Here is a 20,534-nt window from a genome sequence, read left to right as displayed (position 1 = left end):
CTCCTATTGCTGATCATCCTTTAGCTCTACCATCTCCCACCTCCTCTCCCTCCTCCAGTCAGTAACTCTTCTTGCCTGTTCACTCGATTCCAGCTCCTGTATGCTAGCTGTTATACTGTACTACTGTACTTTTCAAGGTATTGTACTGTAAGATTAAAAATTTTGTCTTTATTTTTTGTGTTTGTTTGTTTTTATGTATTATTTGTGTGAAAAGTATTATAAACCTATCACAGTACAGTACTACATAACTAGCTGTTTGTGTTATTTGGGTACCTAGGCTAACTTTCTTGGACTTAGGAACAAACTGAACTTATGAACACGCTCTTGGAATGGAACTTGCTCATACATAGGGGACTTACTGTATTTTTAATTTTTTGAGGAACCTCCATACTGTTCTCCATAGTGGCTGTGCCCCTTTATGTTCCCACCAAGAGTTCATAAGGGTCTCCTTTTCTCCACATCCTCAACAACACTTGTCATTTCTTGTCTTTAGGATGATAGCCATTCTGACAGGTGTGAGGTGATATCTCATTGTGGTTTTGATTTGCATTTCCCTGATGATTAGTGACATTGAGCGTCTTTCCATGTGTTTACTGGCCATCTGTATGTCTTCTTTGGAAAAATGTCTATTCATGTCCTTATCCCGTTTTGTAATCAGGTTGTTTTTTTTGGCTGCACTGCATGGCATGTGGGAATTTCCTGACCAGGGATTGAACTTTTCATGTGCACCTTGGCTATCTGCATGTCCTTATTGGAGAACTGTCTATTCAGTTCTTCTGCCTTTTTTTTTTTTTACCTAGTATGTAACTTTTTATTGAAAGTATCTTGCATTTGTGACTGATGCTTTCTGGGTTATGCCACACATTTTAACATTAAAGGTTAAATTATTTTTTACATGCAAGTAGTGTTTATGGTTTTCCCCACATAGGATTACTGATTATAAAAAGATGACACACTGCTTGGGTTAAGTGTCTTCTTTAATTGAAAAGCCAGCAAACTGTCTAATTCTATTTCCTCCCAAACTATAAACTGAGTAAAAACTGAGCCTCTAGCCAACATATTCAAAGCTGATAGGATTAAAAATGCAAAAACAAGTCCTCAGATCCAGTTAAGGGAGCGCTGCTACATACAGGCTAATCAATACCAGCCATACTCTGACTCCAGGAAGCTGGAAGACATTCTGATAACCCCACTCTAATAGCATTTACCTCAAGTAGCCTTTTTCCAGTTTCCAACTCATAAATAAAGATAATATGTTAATTCTATTTCAGAAAATTTTTTGCAAGTTGTTTTATTTACAATGCCAAGTCACTAAACTAAAGGTAACTGGACAATAAACTAGGCAGAAATTGCTTTACAAAAAGAGGGAAAGCCCAAAATGCCACTTCTATAGAGAACCTACAGTTCAATTTTATTCAGAGCAAAGAAAAATGAACTTTTGGTCATACTAGAAGAAACTGAGACATAAGTTTGGAATCTGTACTGAAACTACACATGCAATGAGGGCAACATTCTGCTAATACAACTGATTTGCTGCTGCATTTGTGGACTGTTTTTCTAATATTAACAATTATAAACAAAGCAGTTCAACTAGTATTTGGAACAATCCTTACAGTGTTACAGCATCAAACACAAAATTTCACTTCTCCTCCCACCACTAGTTCTGTTTGCGTACCTGGGCTTCCTCTTCTTCAGTAAAATCATTTTTGATATTGAATGTCTTTCGAATCTCCTCAGGCAACATATTGATCATATTGGCAACAGTCTTGCAGGTAACATCAAGCAAACCTTTGATGTCTAAGTAGTTTGCTACCAGTATAAGCTCAAAAATATTCCTTGGTCAACTTTCAGGAGGAGGATCATCCTTGTGGTGGGTGCACCACTGAATGACCTTTTTTTTAATATTGCTGCATTAACATTTGTCAAGCGGACTCGATCATCATCTCCTTCATCATCCATTCCCAAGTCTTCCAAAATGGTCTTAATAGTCACAGATTGTTTTGCAATTTCAACATCAACTTCAAATATCTCTTCACCAGAACTTTGCAACTTAATTGAAGGTGTGGTGTTAGGACTCAAGGAGATGGCAGGCCAGAGGCTGATGAGAGCAGGGTGGCATCTGCAAAAAGAAAAACAAAAGCGGAGAACAAGGCCAACACCCTGCATATTTTTTAATAGGTTTTGTTTTGTTTTTGTTTTTTTTGGTGATGAGTTGTATGAGTTCCTTGTACATTTTGGATATTAACCCTTTATCAGTCTTTCATTTGCAAATATTTTCTCCCATTCAGTAGATTGTCTTTTGTTTTGTCAGTGGTTTCCTTTGTTGTGCAAAAGATTTTAAGTTTAATTAGGTCCCATTGGTTTATTTATTTATTTTGTGATACGCAGGCCTCTCACTGCTGTGGCCTCTCCCATTGTGGAGCACAGGCTCCAGACGCACAGGTTCAGCGGCCATGGCTCACAGACCCAGCCACTCCGTGGCATGTGGGATCTTCCCGGACTGGGGCATGAACCCGTGTTCCCTGCATCGGCAGGCAGACTCTCAACCACTGCACCACCAGGGAAGCCCCCATTGGTTTATTTTTGCTTTTATTTCCTTTGCTTTAGGAGACATATCCAAAAAATATTGCTATGATTTATATCAAAAAATGTTCTGCCTATGTTTTCTTCTAGGAGTTTTATGGCTTCCAGTCTTACATTTAGGTCTTTAACCCATTTTGAATGTTTTTGAGTATGTTGTGAGAAAATGTTCTCATATAATTCTTTTACAAGTAGCTTTCTAGTTTTCCCAGCACCACTTATTGAAGAGACTGTCTTTTCTCCATTGTATATTCTTGCCTCCTTTGTCAGAGATTAATTGACCATAAGTGCGTGGGTTTATTTCTGGACTCTATTCTGTTCCATTGATCTATGTGTCTGTTTTTGTGCCAGTACCATACTGCTTTGATAACCATAGCTTTGGGGTGTAGCCTGAAGTCAGGGAGCATGATTTCTTTTGCTCTGCTCTTCTTTTTCCAGATTGTTTTTGCTACTTGGGGTCTTTGTATTTCCATACAAATTTTAGAATTATTTATTCTAGTTCTGTGAAAAATGCTCTTGGTATTTTCATAGGGATTACATTGAAGGTGTAGGTTGTCTTAAGTAGTATGTTCATTTCAGCAATATTAATTCTTCCAATCTAAGAACACAATATATCTTTCCATCTGTGTTGTCTTTAATTTCTTTCATCAGTGTCTTATAGTTTTCTGAGTACAGGTTTTTACATCCTTAAGTAGGTTTATTCCTAGGTATATTATCTTTTCGATGTGATGGCAGATGAGATTGTTTCCTTAATTTCTGTTTCTGATAGTTCATTGTTAGTGTATAGAAATGCAATAGATATTTGTATATTAAGTTTGTATCCTGCAACTTCACAGATTTTGTTGCTGAGCTCTAGTAGTTTTCTGATGGTGTCTTTAGGATTTTCTATGTGAGGTATCATGTCATCTGCAAACAGTGAAAGTTTTACTTCTTCCTTCCCAACTTGGATTTTTAAAATTTCTTTTTCTTGGCTGAGTGCTGTGGCTAGCTCTTTCAATATTATTTTGAATAAAAGTGGCAAGAGTGAGCATCCTTGTCTCGTTCCTGATCTTAGAGGAAATGCTTTCAGTTTTTCACCATTGAGAATGATGTTTGCTGTGGGTTTTTTGTATATGGCCTTTATTATATTGAGATGGGTTCCCTTTATGCCCACTTTCTGGAGATTTTTAATCATATATTGTATTGAATTTTGTCAAAAGCTTTTTCTGCATTTATTGAGATGATCATATGGTTTTTATTTTTTCAATTTGTTAATGTGGTATATCACATTAATTTGTGGATATTGAAAAATTCTTGCATCCCTGGGACAAATCCCACTTGATTGTGGTGTATAATCCTTTTACTGTATTGTTGAATTCAGGTTGCTAATATTTTGTTGAGGATTTTTACATCTAGATTCATCAGTGATATCGGCCTGTAATATTCTTTTTCTGTGATATCTTTGTCTGGTTTTGGTATCAGGGTGATGATGGCCTCATAGAATGAGTTCAGAAATATTCCTTCCTCTGCAATTTTTGGAATAATTTCAGGAAAGGTGCAAACTCTTCTCTAAATATTTGATAGAATTCACCTGTGAAGCCATCAGGTCCTGGACTTTTATTTGTTCAGAGTTTTAAAATTACTGATTCAGTTTCATTACTGGTAATTGGTCAGTTCACATTTTCTATTTCTTCCTGGCTCAGTCTTGGGAGAGTGTACATTTCTAAGAATTTGTCCATTTCTTCTAGGTTGTCCATATTATTGTTGTATGGTAGTTCATAGTAGTCTCTTATGATCCTTTCTATTTCTGTGGTGTCAGTTGTACCTTCTCCTTTGTCACTTCTGATTTTATTGATTTGGTCCCTCTCCCTTTTTCTTGATGAGTCTGGCTAAAGGTATCATTAAAAAAATCTTTTCAAAGAATTAACTTTTAGTTTCATTGATCTTTTCTACTGAGTTTTTAGTCTTTATTTTATTTATTTGTGCTCTGATCTTTATGATTTCTTTACTTCTACTAAATTTGGGTTTTGTTTGTTCTTCTTTCTCTAGTTGCTTTAGGTGTAAGGTTAGGTTGTTTATTTGAGATTTTTCTTGTTTCCTGAGGTATGCTTATATCACTACAAACTCCCTTCTTAGCACTGCTTTTTACTGCTTCCCATAGGTTTTGGATTGTTATGTTTTCATTTTCATTTGACTCTAGGTAATTTTTAGTTTCCTCTTTGATTTCTTCAGTGATACATTGGTTATTTAGTAGTATATTGTTTAGTCTCCACATGTTTGTCAGCTTTTTTTCAGTTTTTTTTTCTTATTGTTAATTTCTACTGTCATTGTGTTGTGGTTGGAAAAGATGCTTGATATGATTTCACTTTTATTAAATTTACCAAGGCTTGTTTTGTTGCCTAGCATGTGATCTATCCTGGAGAATGTTCCATATGCACTTGAAAATAAAGTGTACTCTGTTGCTTATGGATGCTCTCTATATATCAATTAATTACATCTGGTTTAATGTGTCATTTAAGGCCAGTAATTCTTTATTGATTTTCTCTATGGATGATTTGTCCATTGAGGTAAGTTGGAAGTTAAAGTCCTCTACTATTATTATGTTACTGTCAATTTCTCCCTTTACGTCAATAAAATTTTCTGTAATACATATATACAATAAGCGTTCCTATGTTTGGTGCATTATTATAGTCTTTGTTTTAAAGTCTATTTTGTCTAAGTATACATAACCTGGCTTTCATTTGTTTCCATTTACATGAAATACCTTTTCCATCCTCTCACTTCCAGTCTGAGTGTGTCTTTAGATCTGAAATGAGCATCTTGTAGGCAACATATGTATGGGTCTTGGTTTTATTATCCATTCAGCCACTCTATATCATTTTATTGGAGCATTTAGTCCATTTCCATTTAAAGGAATTATTGATAGGTATGTACTTATTGCTATTTTGTTAATTGTTTTTCAATTTTTAAAAATTATCTTTTGTTCCTTTCTTCTTCTTTGTTCTTCTCTCTTCCCTTGTTATTTGATAACCATGTTTAATTTTACATTTGGATTCCTTTATCTTTTTTTGTGTGTATCTATTTGAGATTTTTGGTTTATGGTTATCATGATATTTATGTAAAGCAATATTTGTAAATACATGAGTATTTTACATTGATGCTGTTAAGTTCAAGCACATTTTAACAACACTGCATTTTTTACTCCCCTTCCTCTTTTAATGTTTTTGACATCATGCTTTTCATCTATTTGTTTTTTTTGTTTCTTCTAACTACTTTTTGTGGATATAGGTTATTTTACTATATTTGTTATTTAATCTTCCTTCTAATTTTGTAAGTGGTTCATCTACTATCTTTACCTTCACCAATGAGATTTTTCCTTTTTAAGTTTTCATATTTCTAGTTGGGATATTTTCCACTTAAAAGAGTCCCTTTAAGATTTCCTGTAGAGATGGTTAGATGGTAGTGAACTCTTTTAGATTTTGCTTGTCTGTAAAACTGTTTATATTTCCTTCAAATCTGAGTGATATCCTTGTCAGGTAGTGTATTATTTGTTGTAGGTTTTTCTCTTTCATTACTTTAAAATTATTGTACCGTTCCCTTTTGGCCTGCAGTGTTTCTACTGAATATTCAGCTGATTGTCTTACAGGAGTTCCCTTGTATGTAACTTGTTGCTTTTTCCCTTGCTGCTTTTAATATTCTCTCTTTGTCCTTAACTTTTGCCATTTTAATTCAATGCATCTTGATTTGTCTTCTTTGGGTTGATACTCTTTGTGGCTCTCTGTGCTCCCTTCACCTAGATAACTGCTTCCTTTCTCAGGTTAAAGAGATTTCCAACTATTAAGTCTACAAATATGTTATCAACCCCTTTCTCTCTTTTCTCATTTGGAGACCCCTATAATGAGAATGTTAGTACATTTAATTTTGTCCTAGAGGTCTTTGAAACTGTCCTCATGTTTTTAAAACTTTCTTTCTTCTGATCAACTTGAGTGATTTCTACTACTCTGTCTTCCAGTTCACTTATCCATTTCTTTGTATTATCTAATCAATTGTTGATTCCTTCTAGTGTATTTTTTGAGTTATTGTATTCTTCATCTCTGTTTTGTTCTTCTTAATATTTTCTAACTCTCTGTTAATGTTCTCACCCTGTTCGTTCAATCTTCTCCTGAGTTTATTCAGCATCTTTTTGATCATTAGCTTTAACTATTTTTGGACAAATTGCTTATCTCCATTTGGCTTAGTACTTCTTCTGGTGTTTTGTCTTCTTCCTTCATTAAAAATTTTTTTCTCTGTCACTCCATTTGGCCTGATTATCTATTTTTATTTTATATATTAGGTAGGTTAGTTACATTTCCTGATCTTGGAGAAGTGACCTTATGTAGGACACATTCTGTAGGTTCCAGCAGCACACTCCCCTCTGTTCACCAGAGCTATATGCTCTAGTGGTATCTCCTATGTGGGCTGAATGGGCTCTCTGTATTGGTGGGTCCAACTATTATTGTGGGCACACTGATGAGTGTGACTGGCTCCTGGCCCATTTGGTTGCCAGGTCCTGCTTTATTCAGGGGCTGCTGGCTCCTTGTAGGTGGGTCAGCATGCCAGGGGAACTGGCTGAAGTCCTAGAATCCTAGAACTGGTGTTTGCCTGTTGGTGGGCAGGGTCTGTTTCAAAGGCTAGTGCTGAACCACTGGTGGTTGGTGTTAGATCTTTGGGCTGCTGGCTGTGGGTATCAAGGTATCTCTAGTCTGTTGTCCACCTGTTGGTGGGCCAGCTTAGGGCTCAGGTGGTCCATAGCCTGGTGTCCACCCACTGGTGCATGAGGACAGGTTCCCAGGCTAGTGTTGGCCTTTGGTAGTATTACTGTTTTAACAATATTAATTCTTCTGATTCATGAACACAGGATCCTTTCCATTTATTTATGTCTTATTCAATTTCTTTCATCAATGTTTTTTAGCTTTCAGAGTAGACCTCTTTCACCTCCTTAGTTAAATTTATTACTAAGTTTTTATTATTTTTTATGCAATTGTATATGGGATCAATTTCTTTTAGTCTTTTTCTGAAAATTCTTTGTTTATGTATAAAAATGCTACTGTTTTTCTGTATGTTAATTTTGCATCCTGCAACTTTAATGAATTCATTGATTAAATCTAACAGTTCTTTGCTTGAGTTTTTAGTATTTTCTCTCTATAAAATCTTTATCAGCAAATAGAGACAATTTTACTTCTTCTTTTCCAATTCTGATTCTTTAAATTTCTTTTCATTGCCTGATTGCCCTACCTAGGACTTCTACTACTATGTTCAATAGGAGTGGTGAAAGTGGGCACGTTTGTCTTTTTTCTGATCTTAGAGGAAAAGTTTTCAACCTTTCATCATTGGGTATGATGTTAGCTATGGGCTTATCATATATGGCCTTTATTATATTGAGGAATGCTCTTTCTATGCCTAATTTGTTAACAGTTTTTATCATGAATGGATGTTGTCAGATGCTTTTTCTACTTCTATTTAGATGATAATATGGTTCTTTTCTTTCATTCCACTAATGTGATGTATCACATTGATTCATTTGTGTGTGTTGGACCAGCCTTACATCTCAGGGATAAATCACAGTTGATCATGGTGTATGGCCCTTTTACTGTGCTGCTGAATTTGTTTTGCTAGTATTTTACTGAGAATTTTTTACATTTATATTCATCAGGGGTAATGGCTAGTAGTTTCCTTTACTAGTAATATCCTTTTCTGGTTATGGTATCAGAAAAACGCTGGCTTCATAAAATCAAGTTGGGAATGTTTCCTCCTCTTTGATTTTTTTTAACAGCTTGAGAAGAATTGGTGTTATTTCTTCTTTAAATGTTTGATAAAATTACCAGTGAAGCCATCTGGTCCTGGGATTTTCTTTGCTGGTAGATTTTTGATTACTGATTCAATCTCCTTATTAGTAATAAGTCTCTTCAGATTTTTTATTTCTTCCTGATTCAGTAAGAAATTTCTGAATTTCTTCAGTCAGTAAGTTGTATGTGACTCAGAATTTTTCCATTTCATCTAGGTTGTCCAGTTTCTTGGTGTATAGTTTTTCATTCATTCTAATTTTTAAAAAGGTTTTAGATATTATGTTTATATTGTTTGATTTCCCTTTGAATTCTCCTTTAAAAATCTCCATATTTTAAGTGGAATAACATATAAGTAATCACAATTTTCTAGTGAGTTTTAAAACATTGCTGAGTAAAATTTCAGTTACCTTCTCTGATGCTTTATCACCTGGAAGACTAGAAACAACTGTTTCTGATATAGTGAAGACAATATTCAATCTAATCTTCTGTCTAGGAACATCTCTATCCAAAAGAAAGCAGTTTAGCTGCTTTGAGAGTTTTTGGAGGGCTATAGTTAGTTTTTGTGTATGTGCCTGTGAGGATGTGGAACTTAGGAGGCAAGAAAGGTCAATCAATGGCAAACCTAAAATGCTGGTCATAAACAGCAATACTTAGCTCCTTCTCTCTTATAAATCTAAGGAAGCAACCAAGAGAAGAAATAGAGAAACATGTGAGGCAAAAAAACCACAGGATATTTTAGAATTGGAAAAAACTTGCTGAAATGTTTTACTTGACAGGTATCCAAGGCCATGGTACTAGAAAATTGGCAGGTAAAACAACTTTATGATATAGGTATAATTTTTTTGAAATTTAAAATTTATTTTTGGCTGCATTGGGTCTTTGTTCCTGCATGTTGGTTTTCTCTAGTTGTGATGAGCAGGGGTTACTCTTCATTGCAGTGCACAGGCTTCTCATTGTGATGGCTTCTCTTGTTGTGGAACATGGGCTCTAAACAAGTGGGCTTCAGTAGTTGCAGAGCGTGGGCTCAATAGTTGTGGCTCATGGACTCTTGAGCACAGCCTCAGTAGTTGTGGCTCTTGGGCTTAGTTGCTTCACAGCATGTGGGATCTTCCTGGACCAGGGATTGAACTCATGTCCCCTGCATTGGCAGGCAGATTATTAACCACTGGGCCACCAGGGAAGTCCCTATATAGGTATAATATTTATATCAAATTTATGAATGATGAAATTGAAGTAATTCAGACGGAAAGTGGTAGATCTAGAATTTCAACCTAGATTTGGTTGGATTCAGGGTCTGTGTTTTAGTCTCTGTGCTATCTCATACACATCTACCTATGAGGTCCTTTCTTACATTGGTTCGGTTTTTTTGTTCATAATGAGTGACTGCCTTTATTCCACTGTGTTTTGCTTATATTCTCTAAAAGATTTAGGTGGTTTTAGTGTAAGGAAGAGACACTCCTTTAAGTTTGAAAGACTAGGATTAAACTTGTGCTTTTCCCCTCTAGAGAATTTTACAACATTCAGTGCATCCTGGGAGACAGAACAGGCAAAGAAAAAAAGGGCCTGGGAGTCAGGGAAGGATATAGAAGGGCCAAGCTGAAGGTCCAATAAAAACTGGGAAAAAGATGTGGGGAACAATGACCAAAGGATACTTCTAGCAAATTAATATCCTGAAAATAATGCTAATCATACTTTAAAATTGGAAAATAATGTTGGTAAAGGAGGTAAGTCAGATGAGTGGCTGAGTAAAAATGATCCTACTATGAAATAAAAAAGGACTCATTGATTTTGCCAAGGCCTGGCTTGACATTTTGAACATTTCATATATCTTTATATAATGAATAGGCAGGAAGAGAAAAGAAAGTGGGAGATCCTACATAAAGCACATTGCAGAGGATATATTTATTTCAAAATACATATATATTATATCTACACCATTTCACCTATTCAGAACTTAAATTTTACTGAATACGTATTCTGTGCCAAGCCTTGCATAAGATATTACATATCAATAGATGACAAATACATCAATCCTAACCTCAACTTACTGCCCAGCAGTGGAAACAGACAATTAAGCCGACATTTGCAATATAATTTGTAAATAATAGGACAATAGAATTTTTAAAAAACTTTCCTCACTTCCCAGATATTTAACTAACTAATTAGTTAATTAATTATGGAAGTATAATTTATTTACATGTTATATTATTTTCAGGTATACAACAAACTGATTCAATATTTTAATAGATTATACTCCTTTTAAAGGTATTACAAAATAATCACTATATTCCCTGTGCTGTACTATATTTCCTGTTGCTTATTTATTTTATACATAGTAGTTTGTACCTCTTAATCATCAACCCCTATCTTGCCTTTCCACCCCTTCCCTGTCCCCACTGGCACCCAGCCTTTTTTCTCTATATCTCTGAGTCTGTTTCTGTTTTTTTATATACATTTGTTTTATTTTGTAATATTCTACATATAAGTTATGACAGACTATTTGTCTTTCTCTGTCTGACTTATTTCACTAAGCATAATACCCTCAGGTCCATCCAAGATTTTATGACTGAGTAATATTTCATTATATATATACAACTTCTTTATCCATTCTTCTACTGATGTGCACTTAAGTTGCTTCCAAATCTTGGCTATTGTAAATGATGTTGCAGTGAACATGAGGAGCATATATCTTTTTGGATTACTGTTTTCATTTTCTTTGGATAAATACACAGGAGTGAAATTACTGGATCACATGGTAGGTCTATTTTTGATATTTTTAGGAACCTCCATACTGATTTCCATAGTGGCTACACCAATTTACATTCCAACCAACAGTGTATGAGGGTTCCCTTTTCTCCACATCCTGGCCTACGTGTTTTTTCTCATATTTTAGATGATAGCCATTCTGAGAGGTATGAGGTGATCTCTCATTGGTTTTGATTTGCATTTCTCTGGTGATTAGCGATGTTGAGCATCTTTTCATGTGCCTATTGACCATCTGTATATTTTCTTTGGAAAAATATCTATCAGGTCTTCTCCCCATTTTTTAATTGAGTTTTTTTTGGATGTTGAGTTGTATGAGCTATTTATATATTTTGGATATTAACCCCTTATCAGTTATATAATTTGCAAATATTTTCTCCCATTCAGTAGGTTGTCTTTCATCTTGTTGATGGTTTCTTTTGTTGTGCAAAAGCTTTTAAGTTTAATTAGGTGCTATTTGTTTATTTTTGCTTTTGTTTCTTTTGCCTTAGGGGACAGACACAAAAAATATTGCTACAATTTTGTCAAAGAGTGTTCTGCCTGTGTTCTCTTCTAGGGGTTTTATGTTTTCAGGGCTCACATTTAGGTCTTTAATCCATTTTGAGTTTTTTTTGTTTATGGTGTGAGAAAATGTTCTATTCTCATTCTTTTACATGTTGCTGTCCAGTTTTCCCAGCACCAATAATTGAAGAGACTGTCTTTTCTCCATTGTATATGCTTACCTCCTTTGTTGTAGATTAATTGGCCACAAATGTGGAGGTTTATTTCTGTTCCATTGATCTTTGTGTCTGTTTTTGTGCCAATACCATGTTGTTTGGATTACAGCAGCTTTGTAGTATAGCCTGAAGTCAGGGAGCATGATACCTCAGCTTTATTCTTTTTTCTCAAGATTACTTTGGCTATTTGGGGTCTTTTGTGGTTCCATAAAAATTTTAGGATTATTTGTTCTAGTTCTGTAAAAAATGTCATGAGTATTTTGATAGGGAAGGGTTGCATTAAATCTGTAGGTTGCTTTGGGTAATATGGCTATTTTAACAATATTAATTCTTCCAATTCAAGGGTATGGGATATCTTTTCATTTCTTTGTATCCTCTTCAATTTCCTTTATCAATGTTTTATAGTTGTCAGAGTATAGGTTTTTCACTTCCTTGGTTAAGTTTATTTCTAGATATTTTACCTTTCTTGATGTGATTTTAAACAGGGTAGTGTTCTTGCTTTCTCTTTCTGATAGTTCATTATTAGTGTATAGAAAAGCAATAGATTTATGTATATTAATCTTTAATCCTGCAAATTAACTGAATCCATTTATTAGTCCTAACAATGTTTTGGTGGAAACTTTTGAGCTTTCTATACATATTATCATGTCATCTACAAATAGTGGCAGTTTTACTTCTTCCATTCCAATTTGGATGACTTTTTTTTTTCTTGTCTGATTGCTGTGGCTAGGACTTCCATTATTATGTTAAATAGAAACTTCAAGATTAGGAATCCTTGTCTTGTTTCTGATTTTAGAGGAAGGGCTTTCAGCTTTTCACCATTGAGTATGATGTTAGCTGTGGGTTTCTCATACATGGCCTTTATTATATTGAGATATGTGTTCCCTCTATACCAACTTTGGTGAGAGTTTTTATCATGAATAGATGTTGAATTTTGTCAAATGCTTTTTCCATATCCATTGAGAGGATCATATGATTTTTATGCTTCAGTTTATTAATGTGGCATATCACATCGATGGATTTGTGGATATTGAGCCATCTTTACATCCCTGGGATAAATCCTGCTTGTTCATGCTGTATTATCCTTTTTATATATTGTTCAATTCAGATTGCTAATATTTTATTGAGAAAAATTTTTCATCTGTATTCATCAGAGATATTGGCCAGTAATTTTCTTTTTTTTGTAGCATCTTTATTTCTTTTTGGTATCTGGGTAATGGTGGCCTCATAGAATGAATTTGGGAATTTTCCATCTTCTTCAATTTTTTTGAATAGTTTGAGAAGGAAAGCTCTTATTTATATGTTTTGTAGAATTCCTCTGTGAAGCCATTCAGTCCTGGACTTTTGTTTGCTGGGAGTTTTTTTAAATTAGAAGTTCATTTTCACCATCCTGATTCAGTCTTGAAAGGTTGTACATTTATAGAAATTTGTCCTTGTCTCCTAGGTTGTCTAATTTGTTGGCACGTAACTGTAATATTCTCTTATGATTTTTAAAAATCTCTGTGATACTGGTTGTTATTTCTCCTCTTTCATTTCTCATTTTGTTTATTTGGGTCCTCTCTCCTTTTCTTGATGAACCTGGCTAAATGTTTATCAATTTTGTTTATCTTAAAAAAACAGCTCTTATTTTCACTGTATTTTTCCTATTCATTTTTAATCACTGTTTATTTCCTCTCTAATCTTTATTATTTCCTGCCTTCTGTTGACTTTGAACTTGTTTGCTCTTCTTTTTCTAATTCCTGTAGATGGTAGGTTAGATTGTTTATTTGAGATTTTTCTTGTTTCTTGAGTTAGGCCTGTATTGCTATAAACTTCCTTATTAGAAGTTTATTAGATGCTTTCGTTGCATCCCAAAGATTTTGGAAAGTTGTGGGGTTTTGTTTGTTTGTCTGGATGTGTTTTCTGATTTCCTTTTTGATTTCTTCATTGACCTGTTGGTTTCTTAGTAGCATATTTTTCAGTGTTCATGTTTGTGCTTTTCCCACTTTTCTTCCTGTAATCGATTTCTAGTTTTATACCATTGTGGTTCAAAACAAAATGCTTGATATAATTTCTATCCTCTTAAATTTGTTGAGATTTGTTTTGTGGCCTAGCATGAGATTTATCCTGTGTACTTGAAAAGAATGTGTATTCTGCTGTTTTTGGATGGAATATCTATTAAGTCCAACTGGTTTAATGTGTCATTTAAGACCACTTTTTTCTTATTGATTTTCTGTCTGGATTTTCTGTCCACTGATGTAATTGGGGTGTTCAAGTCCCTTACTATTATTGTATTATTGTCAAATTTTCCCTTTATGTCTGTTAATATTTGCTTTCTATATTTAGATGATCCTGTATTAGGTGCATAGATGTTAATGAGTGTTATATTCTCTTCTTGTATTGATCCCTTTATCATTATATAATACCCTTCTTTTTATTTTTGCTATAGACTTTGTTTTAAAGTCTGTGGTCTGATATGAGTATTGCTACCTCTGCTTTCTTGTCATTTCCATTTGCATGAAATATCTTTTTCCATACCTTCACTTTCAGTCTCTGTATCTTTTTAGCTCTGAAGTGTCTCTTGTAAGCAGCATATAGGTGAGTCTTGGTTTTCTTTTTTTTTAAATCAAATCAGCCACTCTGTGTTTCAATTGGAGTAGTTAGTCCATTGACATCTAAGTGATTATTGATAGATGTGTACTTATTGCAATTTTATTACTTGTTTTCTGGTTGTTTTTGTAGTTCTTCTCTTTCTATTCTTGTTTTAGTTTCTTCCCTTATGGTTTGATGTTTTTCTTTAGTGGTGTACTTGTGTTTGTTTCTCTCTAGTTTTTGTGTATTTATTATAATTTTTTAAAAAATAAATTTATTTTATTTATTTATTTTTTGGCTGCATTGGGTCTTCATTGCTGTGAGCAGGCTTTATCTAGTTGTGGTGAGTAGGGGCTACTCTTCATTGTGGTGCACAGGCTTCTCATTGTGGTGGTTTCTCTTCTTGCAGAGCACAGGCTGTAGGCACATGGGCTTCAGTAGTTGTGGCACATGGGCTCAGTAGTTGTGGCTCGTGGGCTCTAGAGCACAGGCTCAGTAGTTGTAGCATACAGACTTAGTTGCTCTGTGGCATGTGAGATCTTCCTGGACCAGGGCTCGAACCAGTGTCCCCTGCATTGGCAGGCAGATTCTTAACCACTGCACCACCAGGGAAGCCCTTATTATAGGTTTTTGATTTGTGGTTATCATGGGGTTCATATATTTTGACCAATAACGATATCTACTTGTTTTAAACTGATAGTCATTTAAGTTTAAACACATTCTAAAAGATCTCCACTTTTAAGTTCCCTCCCCCCACATTTTATGTTTTTGATGTCACATTTTACATCTTCATGTTTATTCCTATACTAATTATTGTAGTTATAGTTGATTTTAGTTTTTTTTCTTTTAATCTTTGTACTAGCTTAAGAGGTTGATTCTTAGCCTTTTTATATATTTTCACTTTTACCAGTAGATTTTTCCTTTCCTATAGATACTTACTTCTTATTATAACATTTTCATTTCTACTTAGAGAAGACCCTTTACCATTTCTTTTAGAGTAGGTTTAGTATTGATGAACCCTTTAATTTTTGCTTGTCTGAGAAGTTCTTTACCTCTCCTTCAATTCTAAATGATAATCTTGCTGTTTAGAGTTCCTAGGCTGTAGGTTTTTTGCTTTAAGCACTTTGAATATATCATGTCACTCCCTTCTGGTCTGCAAATTTTCTGCATAAAAATCAGCTTACAACCTTATGGGCATTCTCTTATTTATGACTCTTTGTTTTTCTCTTACTGCCTTTAGAATGCTCTCTTTAACTAACTTTTGCCGTTTTAAGTGTGATATGTCTTGGTGTGGGTCTGTTTGGACTCATCTTATTTGGGACTCTCTGTGTTTTCTGTACTTGAATATCTGTTTTCTTCTTCATGTTAGGGATGTTTCCAGCCATAATTTCATCAAATACATTTTGAGCCCCTTCTCTCTCTCTTCTTCTTCTGGTACCCTGATAATGTGAATGCTGGTACACTTGATGTTGTCTCAGAGGTCCCTTAAACTATTTTCTTTTTTTCTTTTTTCTGTTCTGATTGGGTAATTTCCATTATTCTATCTTTCAGATTACTTATGTGTTCTTTTGTATCTCCTAGTGTGCTGTTACTTCCTTCTAGTGTGTTTTTCATTTCAGTTATTGTATTCTTCCATTCTGACTGGTTCTTTTTTATATTTTCTAGTTCTTTGTTAAATTTCTCCATGTGTTCATCTATTCCTCTCCATAATTTAGTTAGCATTCTTATTACTAATGTTCTGAACTCTTTTTCTGGTAAATTATTTATTTCTGTTTCATTAATTGTTTTTTGGGGGGGGATTTCTTTTGTTATTTTTATTGAAACAAATTCCTCTGTCTGCTCCTTTTGCTTAACTTTCTCTGTCTCTATGAAAGTAGGTGAAACAGTTACCTGTTGCTGTTTTGAAGGGCTGTCTTTATATGGGAGTGCCCCTATGCTGTCTGCACACTCCCAGTGGCTTTGGTGGGAGAATTAGATCTGAAATGAGCACAGGCCACATCTTTCCCCAGGGTGTGTTGGCAGCTATCACCTTGGTAGGATGTGGGGCTGGAGATGGAGGGGCAGGGCCAGAGCCACGTGTGACCTGGGGCTTTTCCTCTTCTCAGTGGCCAGCACCACCCTATTGGGAGTGGGGTCATGTCCCAAGTTTCTGAAGCAGAAGCCCTGAGGGTCATTTCCCAGCTGGCTCTATTCCTTTTAAATGTGTGCTCCTTTCCCCATCCCACAGAAGCACCCTTGCCCCAGAGGGGAGCAGAGCTGGAGCAAGAGTGGCTGGTTCATGTGCTCAGGTAGGTCTTGGAGTGGGCTGTGGCAGTCCCAGCAACAGTCAGAAACCTGGACCTCTTCTGGGGTTCTGCCTGCATAATCACCAGTAATGGCTGCCCCTGCCTTGGTCAGATGCTGCTCTGGGTCTGAGCCACCTTTGTCCCTCACAGCTGAGCTCTCCTCTCAGTCTCAGCAGCCCTTACCCCAGTGTGCAGCTGTGTCATGAAGCAAGTGGGGCTGGAGCAGGCACTTGCCTTGGGCTGTGGCACGTGCTGGCATGGTTGCAGGAAACTGGTTAGCATCTTGTGCACTTTCAATCTGCCCTCTATGCCCTGTTTTGGGATTACGCAAGCATGTGTGTGTTCCTCAAGAGCAGAGTCCAGGCTTCCCACAGCCTTCCTGTTAGTCTCAATGGCCCTCCAACCAGCCAAGGAGACTTGTGTTCCTCATGTCAGATCCCAGGGCTGGGGTGCCCAGTATGTGGCTTGAACCACTCACTGCCCAGGGAGGATCTCTTCCTGTGCAATCCCCCTCCTCTTCTGAGTCTCCTTCCAGGGGCACAGGTCCCAACCTGATTATTTCTCTTCCCTTACTACCTGATTCTGTGTGGAACTTTCTTACAGCCTTGGTTGTACAGGAGTCTTTCTGCCAGTCTCCAGTTAGTTTTCAGTGAGAATTGTTCCACATGTAGATGTACTTTTTTTTTTTTTTTTTTTTTTTTTTGCGTTATGCCGACCTCTCACTTTTGTGGCCTGTCCCGTTGCGGAGCACAGGCTCCGGATGCGCAGGCTCAATGGCCATGGCTCACGGGCCCAGCTGCTCCGCGGCATGTGGGATCCTCCTGGACCGGGGCACAAACCCATGTCCCCTGCAACGGCAGGCGGACTCTCAACCACTGCACCACCAAGGAAGCCCTAGATGTACTTTTGATGTGTTCATGGGGTAAGGTGATTTCCACCTCCTCCTACTCCATCATCTTGATCTCTTCCCCAGTAGGACAATAGAACCTTAATACAACAATTTAAGCAAGGAACTCAGCTTGAGGTATCTGGGATAGCATCACAAAAATTTCTTTCAGTTGCATCCTAAAGGATGAAAGGAAGTTTGTCAGGTGAAGAAATGGAGGAAAAGGTATTTCAGGTGAGTGGCACTGCATGAGCAAAGAAATAAAATTATGAAAGGACATGCATGGAAGGTTTGGAGAAATTAATATGGCTGTAGTTATAGGACTGAAGGTGGTGGCTACTATTATATTAGCTAGTCATAATGAAATTGTTAACAGTTATAATAACAAGTTAGTTCCATTTATGCTAATACCAGACTGGAATGTAGGTTGAGAAAGTCTGGGTCTAATAGAGTGAGAGAGAAAATTTCTGTATATGATAGAGGTTATTAAGATAAATTAAGAGAAGTTTCATATCAGAATGACTGACAATATAACCAAGCTTATTATTTGCAGAGTTTAAGGAAGTCTTTTCAACAAAGAGATAGCTAAATGGATTATTTAACTCTGAGATAGCAGTGGTATGTCATTTCTTGAAGACCAGATGAAACTTGGAGAAACCAGATGCAAAATATCATAGAATAAACAGAAAAATTTGTGCAGTACTCTTGAATTTTCTTTTTTCTTTTCTTTGGCCATACCACGTGGCTCGCAGGATCTCAGTTCTCCCACCAGGGATTGAACTTGGGCCACAGAAGTGAAAGGCCAAATCCTAACCACTAGACCACCAGGGAATTCCCATCTTTTTTTCTTTTTTCTTTTCTTTCTTTTTTTTTTTTTTTTTTGGCGGTGCCTCTCACTGTTGTGGCCTCTCCCGTTGCGGAGCACAGGCTCTGGACGTGCAGGCTCAGCAGCCACTGCTCACGGGCCCAGCCGCTCCGCGGCATGCGGGATCTTCCCGGACCGGGGCACAAACCCACGTCCCCTGCATTGGCAGGCGGACTCCCCACCACTGCGCCACCAGGGAAGCCCCTCTTTTCCTTTTTTAATAGAGAAAAATCAAGGAGTGAGCATTCTTCTTGTGCCTGGGTCTGACTGGCTCTGTGGGCAAATCACATGTTTATTAGTATAAATAATATTAATATTATTCTATTAACATATATTTATATTATGATAATTAGTGTTAATATAAAGAGTTAATAACAGTACAGTTCACCCTTGAACAATGCAGAGGTTGGGGCACTGACCCCGACACAGTTGAAAATCCAGATATAACCTAGAGTCTGCCTTCCATATCAGTCGTTCCTCCTAATCTGAGGATCTGAATTCTCAGTTTCAACCAAATGTGGATCGTGTAGCACTGTAGTATTACTATTGAAAATAATCCGTGTACAAGTGGGCCTTCACAGTTTGCCCGTGTTGTTCAAGGGTCAACTATATTTAAAAATATAACTTAGTAGGATTAAATAAATAGTACTTACTTAATTATATAATTAATATACATGATTAATAATAGTATTCATCATAATCATCATTAAAATGTAAATATTTGATCATGAATGCTCACAGCAGCACTATTCACAGTAGCCAAAGCGTGGAAACAACCCAAATGTCCATCAACTGATGAGTGGATAAACAGAGTGTGGTAAATCCATACAGTGGAATTTTATTCAATTGTAAAAAGGGTTGAAAAACTGCTACATGCTACAAGATGGATGAACCTCAAAATCATTACTGTAGGTAAAAGAAACCATATGGAAATGTCACATATTGCATGATTCTTTTTATTTTTTATTTATCATTTATTTATTTATTTTTGGGCCACACTATGTGGCTTGTGGGATCTTAGTTCCCTAAAGAGGGATTGAACCCGTGCCCCCCTGCAGTGCAAGTGCAGAGTCTTAACCACTGGCCCACCAGGGAAGTCCCTGTATGATTCTTTTTATATGAAATACCCACAATAAGCAAATCCATAGGGACAAAAAGTAGATTAGTGTTGGTCAGGGGGTAAAGGAGGGGTGACTGGGGAGCTAATGGATACCCATGTTCTTCTGAGGTGATGAAAATGTTTTGAAGCTAGAGAGAGGTGATGATTACACAGCATTGTGAATACATTTGATGCCACTGAATCGTGCACTTTAAAAAGGTTAATTGTATGTTGTCAGAATTTCACCTCGATTAAAAAAAATGCATGTTTCAGTGCTTACTGCATGCTATGAATTTCTAGTTTACCAAGATACTGAGACTCTGTAAAGATAGGTAATTTACCATATGTCATACAGGTAAAAAGAGAAAAAAGGAAGATGTACAGCCTTCTCCTTTTCTGACTTCTCATTCCTGGGCATGACTCTCAAACACAAAAAATTGGGGTAACTCTGAATCTGTGCCTCTTCCACCCATCCCTGCCGCACCAGGTCTCAGCGGAGACAGGTGACAATGATTAGGGGGTATTATTGAAAAGACACTTTCCTTGCTTGAGTGAAGACACTGACCCTCCCTCAAGTGGTTGCTGGGCTTTTTGTCATCACAGATACACCAAATATTCCAAAAGACTTGCCTCATCCAACACAGAGATAATAATTAGCCCTGTGACCACAGCTGGCGGAAATGGCTTTCCATCACATTTTTAAAATGCCATTTTCCTCTATGGAGACTGAGAGAGGCAAGGTAATGGAACCAAAGAGCTAATTAGTTCACAATGAAGGGAGACCTCGGTCAAAGGTGATGAGAACTGAAGATTCCTAGCGTCTCCTGCGGAGCTGTCTTGAGAGCCTCTGAAGACACCAGGGAGCAAATCTCTAGCCATCCTCTTGGATTTTCTTTTAAAGAACATGTCTAGGGAAAAGAATATGGCATTTGGAGTCTGAGAATCTGAGGTTTTGAATTCTGGCT

General features: G+C 36.4%; 1 pseudogene across 1 annotated transcript in view; it reads right to left on the bottom strand.

Moving 5' to 3' along the window:
* Positions 1–1,639: 1,639 nt before the first annotated feature.
* Positions 1,640–20,534, bottom strand: part of LOC307194411 (S-phase kinase-associated protein 1-like) — a 32,467-nt pseudogene continuing 13,572 nt past the window's right edge. The window contains exon 2 of the transcript in view: positions 1,640–2,119. The product of the transcript in view is annotated as an S-phase kinase-associated protein 1-like (transcript). The remainder of the gene's footprint in view (positions 2,120–20,534) is intronic.

The sequence above is a fragment of the Stenella coeruleoalba genome (assembly GCF_951394435.1).
Source record: "Stenella coeruleoalba genome assembly, chromosome: 11".
Lineage (NCBI taxonomy): Eukaryota > Metazoa > Chordata > Mammalia > Artiodactyla > Delphinidae > Stenella > Stenella coeruleoalba.
Note: the sequence above shows the minus strand (reverse complement) of the source record. Positions and strands in the feature narration are given on the sequence as shown.